We start from the raw sequence: 14335 nt of genomic DNA, 5'->3' as shown, positions 1-14335 counted from the left end.
CAGGCCTCATCTCTTTGCATCTAACCGCTCGTGCCATCGCCTTCGCGGGGTGATGGAGGTAGGCAGGGGCACCGGCGGCTTTCTTACCTCTGTGGACATCCTCTGCCTCGGAGGAAATCCACCACTGGCTGGATAAGACCATATGAAAGCCTCACCACATCACCTGAGCGACACAGGGAAGACTGAGTGAAGGAGCTGACAATCTGCCTTTAGACTGACGCTTTTCTACGGGGCGCGATAAACCTTCACCTTTGCTCTTGCTTTAATTTATCATCCCCTCTCATTATCTTTCATTACGTTTAAAATAAGTCCTAAACCAGTTTGAAAATCAAAAGAAATAAATCATTACTAAATTAGTTATTCTTTTGCTAAGCCTCAAAGTGAGTTGTTTTGCTTAAAAAACTGTAGTAGATCACTAAACCACAGATCTCTTGAAGATATAATCAACTCTTTATTCAGTGGACTGTATGCTGTACAGGGTTTAATGCCCATTATTTTCTCAGTAGACCGGAGCTAGCATGCTCTCTCATGTAAATAAACATTTATTGCATCATTTGTGTCCCTGAAACCACAGCAGTTTTAGTTGTTTTTGGAAATAGGTATTTGCACAGTTTTACAAGCACATTTCTTCCAATTGTTTAGAAGAGATCCTTTGGTTGCTTAAATGACAATACTGACTAGGCCTGGGGCGGGGGGGGGGAGGGGAAAGAGTGGAATACTGTTAAGGATATAAAGCAGGAAAAAAATACACACATTTGCAAGTTTCTCCAAGATGATGACTGCACAGAGTCATTTCAAAGGGAGGTTACTATCCCTGAAATTCATTCCAAACCTCTTTTTTTCTGTTTTCCTTTAACGAGAGCTTTTTTCTCTTTGACTGTTTCGGTCATGGGATAGCAGATACCAAGTATATTTTTCAACCTGATGTACATTGTCTGTATGCTGCTTTAAAAATTCAGTTGACTCCTATTATACATTCTGGAGACATTTTTAATTGCACCGAGGAAAACTGTCAGGCAAGTAGTTAGATAGCTAGTCACTAATCCCCGTGTTTTTAAAACTAAATTTGAGGGAGCCATCCTGCCCATAAGAGCACGAGCTGCACGCTGAAGCACACACCTGCCACCTTGGGCAGACGTGTTGGAAGGGAACTAATTGTTCTGCTGCATCAAGTCCTTCACCTCCACACCAATGTCTAGCCCACAGTGGTTGAGGTGAGCTGAATTTCACCCCGTGTTTCAGGAATATCTTCTCGCTGGAAGGGCTGCAATGCCACCCGTATGGTCCTTGGCCAGCCACCCAAAAAGCGAGTGTCTTGCCTCTCTCCCAGGAGGATGATTTGGACAAGGGCCACGAGCTCTGAGGAGGAGTCGGGAGGGTGCAAGACCTCTGCAGACGTGTCTCTATGCTGCGCGGCTAGAGCGGGTGCAAGAGAGGATAAGGGCTTCTTGCTCCTATTTCTGTGAGCAGTTGCACAGAAACAAGACCCTATGACTCTCAAAGTCCATTTGCCAAATTACGGCATCTCCCTCTTTAGTTGTACCTAGGAAAGGGTGTTTATGTTTCACCAGAGAAGCAAACAAAGGGAGAGCAGGTCCATAGCCTTCTCCTCTGCTGCCACTGAGCCCCTGGTGCACAAGGCTGCATTACAGCTGCAGGGAGGAAAAAATGTGGGCTACCCTTGCTGAAACATTGGCAGCACATCACTGTTTACAACTGGAATTCTTGCTGCCTGCTTTTACCAATGACAACTTAGGACAGGAATAGGAAACTTCACATGATGATGAGGTCAACTTTTTTTCACTTGTCCAGTGCCCCTAGACGAGCACAAAGCTGCTGAGGTTAAGATTTATGGTTGCTTGCAAAAAATTGAGCTTGAGTCACAATTTTTAGCTGGCTCTTTTGTGTTATCTTTTATAGCACTTCCAACAGCACACTCGTTTGAATCTTTTAAAAGCAATTTGGTTTGCTTTCATTTGTTCCTCGTTTCAGCTCTCCCGTCTTGATTATCTGTGGCTGTACCAGGAGCAATTTTAACTTGACCCGTTCTCCAGTAAATGAGAAGGCAACGCACGTGTTTGCAAAGCATGTTTAACTTGTGTCTTTCATCTGTGATTAATATTAAATCTATTGAGCTACATAAATAAGTAATTCACTTACAAGCCTGTCAAACTGATAGTAATTTCTTCCCCTCGGAGTTTACAGCTCTGAGGTATCTTTTCTCATGGTTTCATTTCCTTTTGTGTACTTGGAGATAAAAAACCCGTCAGCTGGACAACTCTCACCTGTGAAAGAGGGAGGACTGCTCAGCTGTTGTTCTCCTCTGCCCCCATCCCACTACATACAACGTACATAAATGTGCATAAAAAGGTGGAGTGGGAATAAAATAACCACTTTGCATGTGACTCCTGCTGTGGTGACTTGTGCATGTGAAGTAGACTCCTGCTTGGCCTTTTGGTTTGGTTAACAGCCCTGTAAAATAATTTCTACCAACAGAACTGCTTCTGTTCTCATGCAAAGGAAATTAGTGGAATTGTATAAGCATAAAATCAGGGGGAAATGAGAGGAAACTCTTGTTTGCTCTTTTGTGCTTTTATGGAGTTGGGCTCCTTAAACACAAATAAGGCGATTGTCCTGGTTTCAGGTGGGACAGAGTTCATTTTTCTTTTTAGCAGCTAGAAGAGCTCTGTGTTTTGGATTTAGTCTGGGATTTGTTATGAGAAGAATGTTGACAGCGCACTGATGTTTATAGTCGGTGCTGAGACATCAAGCACTTTTCAGCTCCCCGTGTTTTTCCAGTGCGCAGGAGCATGGCAGGCTGGGGGGACCATGGCCAGGACAAAGGACCCACAACTCCAAACCTATGATTTGAACTTAGACTTAGGATTGAGGTCCAAATTGGCTAATGGAATATTCCATATCCTACAGCATTATGCCTGGTATACAGATGAGGGTTGACCAGGAAGTTGGGATTTCTCTTTGGTGGGACTCTCTCGGAGTTCTCTTGCTTTCACTCCCTTTTCGTGTCTCTCACTCATCCAGGATTGTGGTTTTGGGACTTAACTGTTTCAGGATCGCTTGCCAGACAGGACAGGTGTTGGTCACTGGGTGGTCAGCAATTACGCTGTGCATCACTTGTTTGTATATATATTATCACTATATATATATTAATATATTATTATTAATATTATTATTTTATCACTATTACTTTTAACTTTATCTTATCATTATTATTAAATTGTTCTTATCTCAACCCACAAGTCTCCTTCCCTTTTCCTCTTTAATTCTCTTCCCCATTCCCCGGGGGTTGGGGAAGGTGAGTGAGCAGCTTCATGGTGCTCAGTTGCCAGCTGGGTCAAACCACGACAGCGATTCTCTTGTAAGAGACGGGAAGCATGTCATCAGGTACCTGGCCTCAGGAGGACTAGCCACGGCACTTAGGACTTGCAAGCAGTGCGGTGCACAGACAGCTGGGTGTCAAAGGGTGGTTTGAAACAAAACAAACTCCCCAAACTGGGACACCCTTTAGAGCGAAGCAAAAGGAAACACTAAGCACAGAGGGTCTAGATGAAATCCCACCCCCTCTCTGCCTTGGCCAGGTGCCTATATCAAAGCTGTAGGGAAGGATCTCCTTATAGCCAGGGATGCTTTCCTAAAACTGATATTGCGTAGGACCTCTCTTTGGAAGCAATGATGGGAGTGGTTTCCCTCAAAACCCACCCCAGCACCATTTCAGGCTGTGTGCTGTGCTGGTACTGGGCTAAAGCTCTTTATCCGTGGGAATTCTCCTCCCTCCACCGTTAGCTGCATATGTAAAACCCTGCATAAGCCATTGTAGTCTCTGGGATCTGGGGGTGGAGAGAGGAATGGAAGAAATCTTGTAGCAGAATATATTTAGCTTCCATCCCTTCCAGGATGCTCCCTCACACCTCTCAGTTAAGTGCATCCAGCCCTGTACTGAGCCGTGGAAATGCAGCAGAACCAGCAGAGCTTTCTGCCTTGAGAAGGGGCCTGGATTTATACTTCAATAAAGCAGCCTCAGTACTGAAAACATAAAAGGGATCCCCCAAGTTATTTGACAAAGGACATTTTAAACACAGTCCATGGGAGAGAAGCTAAGTTAGTTCCTAATACTATTCAGCTATACTGAAAGGAAAGTAAAATTTTATGGCTGTGCAGAAATTAAAAATGGGATCAAGATTATTGGCTAAAAGGGCAGAAATCACATATACTATGCTGCCTTTTGTCTGTGATGTTTGCTCTTTACTGTTTTTCGCTTAAGGAAACTGCAGAACTTATTACTTGTCCTTAAGGAGTGCTACTGTACGCAGGGAGTGACCAGCTCGTGGTTATCTGCTGTGACCAAAATGCTGACATTTTGAAATGGACGTTATTCATTGCAACAGCTTTGACTGAGGCTGTTTCATATGGAAACAATTAAGAGGCAGAAAGCATATCATAACAAAGGAATGAGAAGAAAAATCAGGAAATACAAGCAGATTGGATCATTCTCTAAAAATGGATACAGTATTTACTGTTAGTGATTATAAGTCTCAAACTCGAATTACCACAGGAGAGCTGACATGCCTCTGAGTTGTAGATTTTCTTATGCAATCTAAGAGGAAACAGTTCAGATTAACGATGAATGTAAAATTTAGGTCCAGGATAGAACAAAATGTAACTTATTTCACATGTGTGCAGAACAGAGGGAGTCTGAAAATAAGGCATTTAAAAAGTGGTCACAATGGGAAATTACAGTGAAATAAAAAGCAAATAGGAAATAAAAAAAATATAGTCTGCGTGCATTTCCTTACAAGCAAGGGGAAAATGTAAATGCACATTGAAGAGCATTCAGACATTTGCACATCTTCTTGAGACCAATCTAAATGCAACTGGAAACCAAAAAAGGCTAAAGAACAAAATCCATTTCTGAGAGGTGTGTACTCTTACAGGCACAAAATACCCAAGGGGGGAGGTTTTTTTTCTTCTGCTACTATCAGAGAATGAGTGAGGTAATTACTGGAAAGCATAAAGAATTCTGAAACACCATTTAATACTTCTGTCTGGTTGAGTAATTAAATGAACAGAATATCAGCACTAAGTGATATGAGATAGATGAGACGCTGTCAGTCACATACAGCTGGGACTCAGGATGCCTATGACCCTCAGTTCCTAAAATAGTCATCTCTATTTGCAGGAAAGTTTGGAAATCACTTCCAGTAGCTACCAACTCTAGGTCTCCTAGTACCATAACTACCAAGCCTCAGTGCTGGATGCACGCTTGCACACAGAATTTCAGTATGTCCCAAAACTTGAGTGAATTTAGCTTAAACTTACACTGTTAGGCGATAGCAAAGGCCGTCTCACTCCTCCCTCTTGACCACTGTCTGGGAGACTAATTTCTATTACCGCTGAAATCAATCTGAGTTTTATGACTGACCTCACTGGAGCCAGGATTTGGCTTAATGTCCTGATGTCAGCAGCTAATGGTTCTGCTGACAACAGCTCGGAGCTGGCGTAGCCAAAGTAAAAATATGTGATGCCTTGCGACTGGGTGAAGGTCCCATTCATGCTGTCGGCTTACGTGGCTGTCGAGGGCTGGGCTCCTCTGTCTCTGTCTTGAATAGGGCATTCGCAGATGCACCGCTTGGCACAGCCCTGGTCTGAGGGGATGAGGAGTCCGACCTGGCCAGAGGCCAGTCCGACTGGCTTTGGAGCCAGGGAGGCCTTTTGCAGCTACTTGCAAGGGCAATCTCCACAGCCCTTCCTGTGCTACCAAAACCCCATCACGTAAACCCAGCACACTGGTAAAGGGAACATCAGGTGTTGATGCCTTCATTCCTGTTCAACCATCCTGCTTTCCCCCTTAAACAACAGTAATGGACATGTTGGAGTGGGTCCGGAGGAGGGCCACAAAAACGATCCCAGGGCTGGAGCATCTGTCCTATGAAGACAGGCTGAGAGAGTTGGAGCTGTTCAGCCTGGAGAAGAGAAGGCTCCGGGGAGACCTTCTAGCAGCCTTCCAGTACCTAAAGGGGGCCTACAAGAAAGCTGGAGAGGGACTTTTTACAAGGGTGTGTAGTGATAGGACAAGGGGAAATGGCTGAGAGAGGATAGATTTCAATTAGATATAAGGAAGAAATTCTTCATTCTGAGAGTGGTGAGGCACTGGAACAGGTTGCCTAGAGAAGTTGTGGCTGCCCTGTCCCTGGAAGTGTTCAAGGCCGGGTTGGATGAGGCTTTGGGCAACCTGGTGTAGTGGAGGGTTTCCCTGCCCATGGCAGGGGGGTTGGAACTAGATGATCTTTGAGGTCCGCTCCAACCCAAACCATTCTATCATTTTATGATAATGCCTAAGTGGAAGGCATCTCACTTCTTCAGGAAACTGAGAACTATCTAAATGCCCACTAAAGCTGGCCAACATACATTGAGCAGAAGAACAGTTGAGGGTGCACCTGAACGTCTGAACAGGGCACTACAGACCCAGTATAGTGCCTGTGCTGTCATCCTCCATCATCCTACCCTCCCTCTGCTCCCCTTACAACTCCACAACCCTCACAACAGCTGATACTTTGCAACCGCACTTGTGTGAAGCTAGCAGAGCTTCAGGAAGCTGTGCTACCTGGGTGGGTGGTGTTTGCCAGCAGCGCTCTCCTTCTGGCTGCCTGTCCCTTTCTGGAGCATCGCTGGGAGGCAGAAAGCACGCCTCGCGCTGCTCATCCTCAGGCCACTGGCTTCAATCACTCAGGGCAACCACTAAGGTTGCCAGCTGGAAACCTGTGTGATTTCCAGTCCTTTCCCATCACAATAGCGAAGCGGAGCATGGCAGGAGGCGGGCGGTTGGCAAAAGGGGTAGCCTCACACGGAGCGTGAGCTTCATCCCGCTACCGGCTGGCTGCGGAAAGCAGCGGTAGCAGAACGAGTAATCCTGGGTGTGGCTGGCGTTTTAGAAAGAGCTACATATTTGACATAGTTTCTCCAGAAGATCCCTTTAAATAGTAAAAGTTTCGCACATTTGTATTCAGAGCTCTGAGGATTTTATTTTTAAAGGGAATGTAGGTGTTCACGAACAGTGGGTGTGAGACTGACAGCACTAGACCAGAACTCTCCCTTTGCAGAATAACTGCTGCATTGTCTACTATACTGCAAACTCCTGCAATGAAAACACCAAGGACTGAGGGTCTTCCCATCCCTGTGCTTGCTTTGCCTTTGTCCTCGCAGCTGAAGCTGACCCAGAGGGAACCAGCAGCTAAGATGGCCCGTGCACGTGCATGTGCACGAATGTGTGTGTGTGTGTGTGTTCAAACACTTGCTAGAACAGACACAAGATTATCAAGCCTTCCAGATAGTGATTACTCTTAAGCTTTAGCAATGCATTTGGATTTTGCGCTCCATAGCTTTTTGCATGACGTCATGACTTCTCTGACATATCCTTAAGCAACATGTTAGGGTCTATTTTTTCATTTGCTGACTTTTTGTTCTTAAAACTGAAGAGCTTAGACTGAGATACCGATACCCAACTTCGGAAATATCAAAGGTTCTCACCAAGTTTCCAAGGACTGGGGGGACACCAGAAGCATGCATGCTGATCTGTTAAAAGAAAAAACCCTGAAGTACACTATTTTCCGCAGCTGAGGTAGCTTAGGCCTCTAAGCATCATTTAATAGGTGACTCTGCAGACAAGAATGATCATGCTGAGCTTCTGACCCTTTCTCCCACTTCAGCCCACTCAGAGACACCTTCTGAAAAAAAACTCCATGGCAGAATCCCTCTGAGCATTTAAAAAGCCTCTTTTTATTCCTTACCTGTTCCTTAATCCATTTATTCTGTGCATGACAAGGTCAGGAGTGGTGCCAATTCAGCGTAGAAACTTTCCCTTTCTTGAGGCATGCCAGGTATATTACTAAAATAAGTGAGTTCCTACGTTTTCCTCCGAGACTATAGGCATGCAGTTTCCTTCCAGCTATTTCTCTGAATCTTCCAGTCCTCATATGTTAATGTGCCTTGGCTTTTGGTTCAAGCTATTAGGAAGAATTCTTCTTTAGCCTATATTTTATTTCTTTGCTTCCTTTGAATAATTCAGGGTCAAGTTATAATTTTCTCCCACTGGCTCTAGACTTGTGCAGAGAAGAGCAAAATTCTTCTAATTTTTGTCATTTTTTCCCCCTCAGCTAATCGGAGTGGTTTTGTTAATGTGCTATGCTTGTGTGCTCAGCCCTCTGCTAACCGTCTTGAGAATTGGTTTTTCCTTGCACATTCAATAGGCAAAATCAGGGGTGGATCGAAGCATCATGCCGGTTCTGGATGCTAGAGAAAACGTAGGCAGGAGCTGCCTGACACAGAGTCCCTCTGAAGGTGGCAGCTGCCTGCCAGATTACAGGGGTCTGTGGTCAGGCAACAACAGCTGGAAGAGACTGGTGCCTTGGACCTGCCTTTCGACGCTTTTCACCTGAGAAATCTGACTTCCAAAGTTCGTCTGCTTTCATAGTGCTAGAAATTTCTGTTATACAGACAGAAATTCTGCTATAAAAGGAATATAAATGCTGTTATGCAAACAGATCAGGCCCGAGGCTCTGAACTAACGACGAGCCCAAAGACTAGATTCAGGATGATCCGAGGTCTGCCCCTGCAGAGACACCATACGCAAAGCAGCAACACAGCTTCTTGCTGCGAGGTCATCTGAGGCTCCTTGTGCATTCTCCTGATTTTATGGTGGGATCTTTTGAGATCAGTTTCAGCCCTGCTTTCTTTCTGTTCATTTTTTTAAAGTACTTTTGCAGTAGTCAGTTCTCTGAAGCACCGTTTTCTTTCCTTTGAATTGACCGAGAATCTGGGTTAAAGTGACTGACTGATGTGACAACAAAGGAGCGATTGTCATCAGGTCCAAAGGATTTGATATGCTGTTGGTTATAAAATGTACTTGGACAGCCCAAGTTCTGTGCCAGATTAATATTTGATGTCATTGGACTTGACTGGCTGTAACCGAAAGAGCTGGGGCCATTGCTGGGAAAATGGCCATCTCCCTTTCAGGGGGAAGTTAGGGCTCATAGAAGCTGACAGCCTGACAGCCCCGTCTTCCATTTACCCATAAGCACCAGTCAGCGTGAGCAATGACAAGGCAAGTTTCCCCGTATTTAATTACCGATAGGTTAAATTCTTTTTGCAACCCCTAGGTATTGTGCGTACTTTCTATTATCAGCAACAACTTTGCTACTTCCAAGAGATTAGAGGGTTGCATGGCTCCTCTCAACAGTAGCTACTCCCTCTCTCTCTCTCCTCCCTCCCCAGCCATCCCCACCTCTCCCAGTGCCTCTGGTAAGAGCAATAACTCACTTTCTCTAAGTGAGACAACGGCTTCTGTACTGATCTACTTCAGACTCCTCCACTCGTTCAGTAGTGGCAGGCACTAGTTAATCGTGGTCACAGACCGTGACCCATACACCAGGTAAAGGGAAACTGGAAGGGTGTGCATCCAGTTGGTGAAACAGTCCAAAACCAGGCTCTATGGAGAGGACCCCAGTCCTCTCCCATATGCTCCCAGCATCAGCCTTTCAATACCAGGAGGATCTGGCTTGATGCCTTGCAGAACTGTGCTGGGCACCACACAATGCTAGGGGAGCTAGGTCAAGGGAAGTGATTCTGCCCCTCTACTCTGCTCTTGTGAGATCCCTCCTGGAGTACTGTGTTCAGCTCTGAGGTCCCCAACATCAGAAGGATATGGAGCTGTTGAAGCAGCTCCAGTGGAGGGCCACAAAAATGATCCAAGGGCTGGAGCACTTCTCCAATGAAGACAGGCTGAGAGAGTTGGGGTTGTTCAGCCTGGAGAAGAGAAGGCTCTGGGGAGATCCCCTGAAGGGGACCTACAAGAAAGCTGGAGAGGGGCTTTTTACAAGAGTGTATAGTGATAGGACAAGGGGCAATGGCTTAAAATTGGAAGAGGATAGAGATCAATTAGATTGAAGGAAGAAATTCTTCCCTCTGAGGGTGGTGAGGCACTAGAACAGCTTGCCCAGAGAAGTTGTGGCTGCTCTATCCCTGGAAGTGTTCAAGGCCAGGCTGGATGAGGCTTTGAGCAACCTGATCTAGTGGAAGGTGTCTCTGCCCATGGCAGAGGGGTTGGAACTAGACGATCTTCAAGATCGCTTCCAACCCAAACCATTCTATGATTCTATGACACAATTTTTCCCAAGTAACATTCATGCATTTGCTACTATTATTTATTAAGAGACACTAAACAACACCTGGTATCCCTACATTTAATTCTGGCCCTAACTATGTATGTGTGAGACTCCCCTACGTAGTCCATGCAGCTATATAGTAGTCCAATATGCTCAGAAATCCTAAACTCTCTCGCATAAGTAGAAAACAATTTTGGGCTGCATCATCAACACTGTCCCAAGTGGCTCTGTTTTGTTTGCCTGCTGATCCTTTGTCTTAACTTATCCAAAATATCTCTAGGCTAATGAAAACCACGTGCCAGGGATACTTCATTTAAAAAGGCAAAGAAAGGAAGTTGGTGTTGTGGCATGTAGATATTAAAAAAATAAATCAAATAAAACTTGGCATTGTAAATGGAAATCAATGGACTGCAAAATTGTATTTGTTCTAGCTGGCTAGAGTACTTGCCGAGTTCCAAGCTGTTTGTCCCTTTCTGAGGAGAGATGGGGTCTGCTCCATTTTTACTGTAATTGCAAGAGTGTTGTGAAATAAGACTTGGACCTTTCTGTCTTCAAAACAGTTTATGCATACAAGAAAAAATCAGTCTTGTGACATCTCACAAGACACAAATCCTGGCCCCCGTTTATGGAGAGAATGAAGGGAGAGTGGATAATCTTTTGTCTGAAGCCATTGTCCTGGTTTCGGCTGGGACAGCGTTAATTTTCTTTCACTAGCTAGAATAGGGCTGTGTTTTGGATTGAGTATGGGATTTGTTATGGGAAGAATGTTGAGAACACACTGATGTTTATAGTTGGTGCTGAGACATGAAGGACCTTTCAGTTTCCCATGTTTTGCCAGCATGCAGGAGCACAGCAGGCTGGGGGAAGCATGGCCAGGACAGAGGGCCCACAACTCCTCTTATGATTTGAACTTAGACTGAAGATTGAGGGCCAGATTGGCCAATGGAATATTTCATGTCATGCAACATCATGCCTGGTATAAAGATGAGGGTTGACCAGGAAGTTTGGATTCTCTACTTCTCTCTCTCTCTTGCTCTCTTTGCAGGCTTCTCACTCTTCTGGGATTGCCGTGTCAGAACTTACCTGTTTTGGGATCACTTGGCAGAACGGGACAGGCCTTGGTCATTGAGTGGTCAGCAATTACACTGTACATCATTTGTTTGTATACTTTATTATCTTTTATATATCATCATATATTATCATAATTATTATTTTAGTTTTATCTTAATTTTAATTATTAACTTGTTCTTCTCTCAACCCACGAATCTCCTTCCCTTTTCCCCTTTACTTCTCTTCCCCATCCCCAGGGGTTGGGGGAGGGTGAGTGAGCGGCTGCCTGGTGTTTAGTTGCTGGCCAGGTTAAACCACAACAGCCACGAAGCAAGTCTGTTAGAGGTGAAATGTTTGGCTCCTGGTCTTACACTGAGAAATTCTGACTATGTCCCTCTTAAAATTCTTTCAGTATCTACAGACTGCAGCCACCACAGTATCTGAATAGTAAAAATTAGTGATAAAGCACTGTAGTGGGTAGCAAGTGTACGGTTGCCTTGTAATTCCATGTGACACCTGGCTAGCTGTAACTTTCAGCTCAGGATGCCTGAAGATGTCACAGGGAACAGTGTTGCTTCTCATCTGCACTAGACTCAACACTGCTGCTTTTCTGCAAATCTGATTCTTGATCTTTTTGTAAGTCTTAAGAAAACTATATATGACCTAAAACCGCTCAACTGAAATATTTACATAATACTATGTGGAATACATAAATATATTCCTATTGTGAACAGTTCATTATCACCAACATATCTACAATGTCTATTTTTTGTCTTCTTCCCTATTCTGTAATGTTGATAAAGATGATTACATATTCCACGTAGAAACAAATAGGATTTTTCTTATATGCACTGAAAGTCAATGAGAACATGTAAGTACCATACAAAAGCCAAATTGTTCTAAGGTTTTTCATCATGCTGAATTGCATTAGTCAAAAGCCCTCCAAAACTCTTTCCCCAGGATTTTCACACGTACAGTCCTGAGAACTGAAGTTTTCATTTCATTTTCCAAAGACTGTGGGGTTTTAAACTCATCACCTTGAGGATGGGAAGCCAATCAAATGTATCTTGCAAGGCTGAAGAAGGTTGTTTTCAGGCTGGAGAAGGTACAACTGGACAGGAAGACTGGGAACCAGAATTAGACCTGCCAGCTCTGACAAGAGGATAAGGTGAAGGCTAAAAAGAGGAGACACGTAAAATGAGCACATCTTATACTTTGAAGTCTAAACAGGTAATGCTTGAGGTTAGAACAATAGAGGAAAAGATTATTAGGACAAAATACAAAGAACCTGAAATTTGTGACTTTTAGCAATGTGGTCTTCCAGCACTCTGTCTGGAGGAGGCGGTTTCAGCCACCAAGACTGTCCTAAAGGCTGTCTTCTAAAACCGTTCTCCAAAAATTTTAACCATATGGAGCATGCTATGCAAAGCAGTTATCAAAAAATAGATATCAGCTCTGTCCTTGATGTTAAATAGGATCATTTGGATTACTGCAATCAAATACTAAAAAAAAAAAAGCATTCATTATGAATGTGAATTTACATCCCCTCAATTGTAGAAATGATCAGAATAACATATCATGTAAAATTAGCATTCTTTAAGTAAAGCTTAAAAATTGAATTGATTGGAGAATAATAGCCTATCCAACTTTTCGCTGCCTTCAAGTCTTGAGTGTGTTTATTACCAAAGTCTTTAAAATAAGAAGAACTTTTTCTTAAGAAATACATAGACCATTATTTTTTTCAGCCCATACCAGTTACACAGCCCCACTCAATTTGGGGTGAGAGTTATTTTGGGTTGGCTCCATAGGGATGAGAATGCTGATGGAGTCAGATAATTCCTTACCTTAGTGCTCTTGATTAACACCAAATGCATGAAGCCCTTTGTCCTTGAACTTTTAGAACAAAGGCAAAACAAAAAGCGAGAAATTTCGTTTGCAATTTCAAGTGTCTTTTGCTTTGAAAGCACTGTTCCCAAAATCCCTCCCTTGGCTTTTGTTTGGGGTCATGGTGCTGAGGGCTCCTCCAGCTACACCTGAGCCTTCTTGGCTCTCTGTCCTGTTTCTGTCTCTCTTCTACCCCCCAAGGAAATTACTGGCTTCAAGTTGATCTCTACCTCAATGGGTAGACTAGTCCCTAGCCAACTCACTCTGCTGCTTGGTTCAGATTCCTGAAGAGCCTTATGGGGAGCCTGCCCAGCTCCAATTGTTTCAGTTATCTGTAAGTGAACGCATGATTAATTCTTCTGTTCTCAGCTGGATGGCTGGCATCCATCAGGAACATCAGCCCGAGCCCATAGGTTATACTGAATCCTTTCTGAAACACCCTAAATTCAATTATCCATGTTGTAAATGCTGTCCCACCACTACTGTTGCTTCCTGAGACTGTAGCTGCTGGAGAGCTGAGGCTCCAACATCATCCAGCCCAGCACCAGGGGCTCCCCACGCTTTGTACACCCCACTGTCATTTCCAGGCACTGCTTTTCAGAACAAGAGGTATTAGGCCATGAGGAACTATTTGGGGCTTGACTTTGCTGCTCCTGCTATTATCTTGACTTTGAACTAGTATTATCCGTGATGGCTTTTTGTCTGCCTACATCTTCCTGAAATGCATAGCTAGACACTGCAGTGGAAATGTTATTAGATAGAAACCTATCTAAGACTCCTGAGTTCCATCATGCCCAGACGCCATCTGCCATGAACTTGGGCATTTCTCAGCACTGCCACCCTTGCACTGTGCTGTCCAGGCTGGAGACAAAGATTTCAACTGCCCTATGGCCAAAAAGGGAATTTCTTTTCTTCTTCACAGGCTACGTAGAAGGAAATACATGTTATTATGGTAAAGGAAAAGGCTATCTGCAACAAATGGACAAGCTCTGGTCATCAGCATAAAATGTTCATAGAGCGTATACGGAAGGAAAGGCAGATTATTTCTTGGAGATTATGGTCCTTTTTGTCCTGCTTGGTTCAGTGGTTTCTTATGCCATTTCTTGTCTTTTGGCAAACTAATTTCCCTTGTATTTCAGAGGATATGTGCTGAATGGCAGATCACAGGCCAGTCACTCAGGTGATGCCAACTGACTTCTGCACATTAAGCTAAACCAAGTGAT

Source organism: Tauraco erythrolophus, chromosome 2 (assembly GCF_009769465.1).
Source record: "Tauraco erythrolophus isolate bTauEry1 chromosome 2, bTauEry1.pri, whole genome shotgun sequence".
NCBI classification, from domain to species: Eukaryota; Metazoa; Chordata; class Aves; order Musophagiformes; family Musophagidae; genus Tauraco; species Tauraco erythrolophus.
This window is presented reverse-complemented; position numbering follows the sequence as displayed.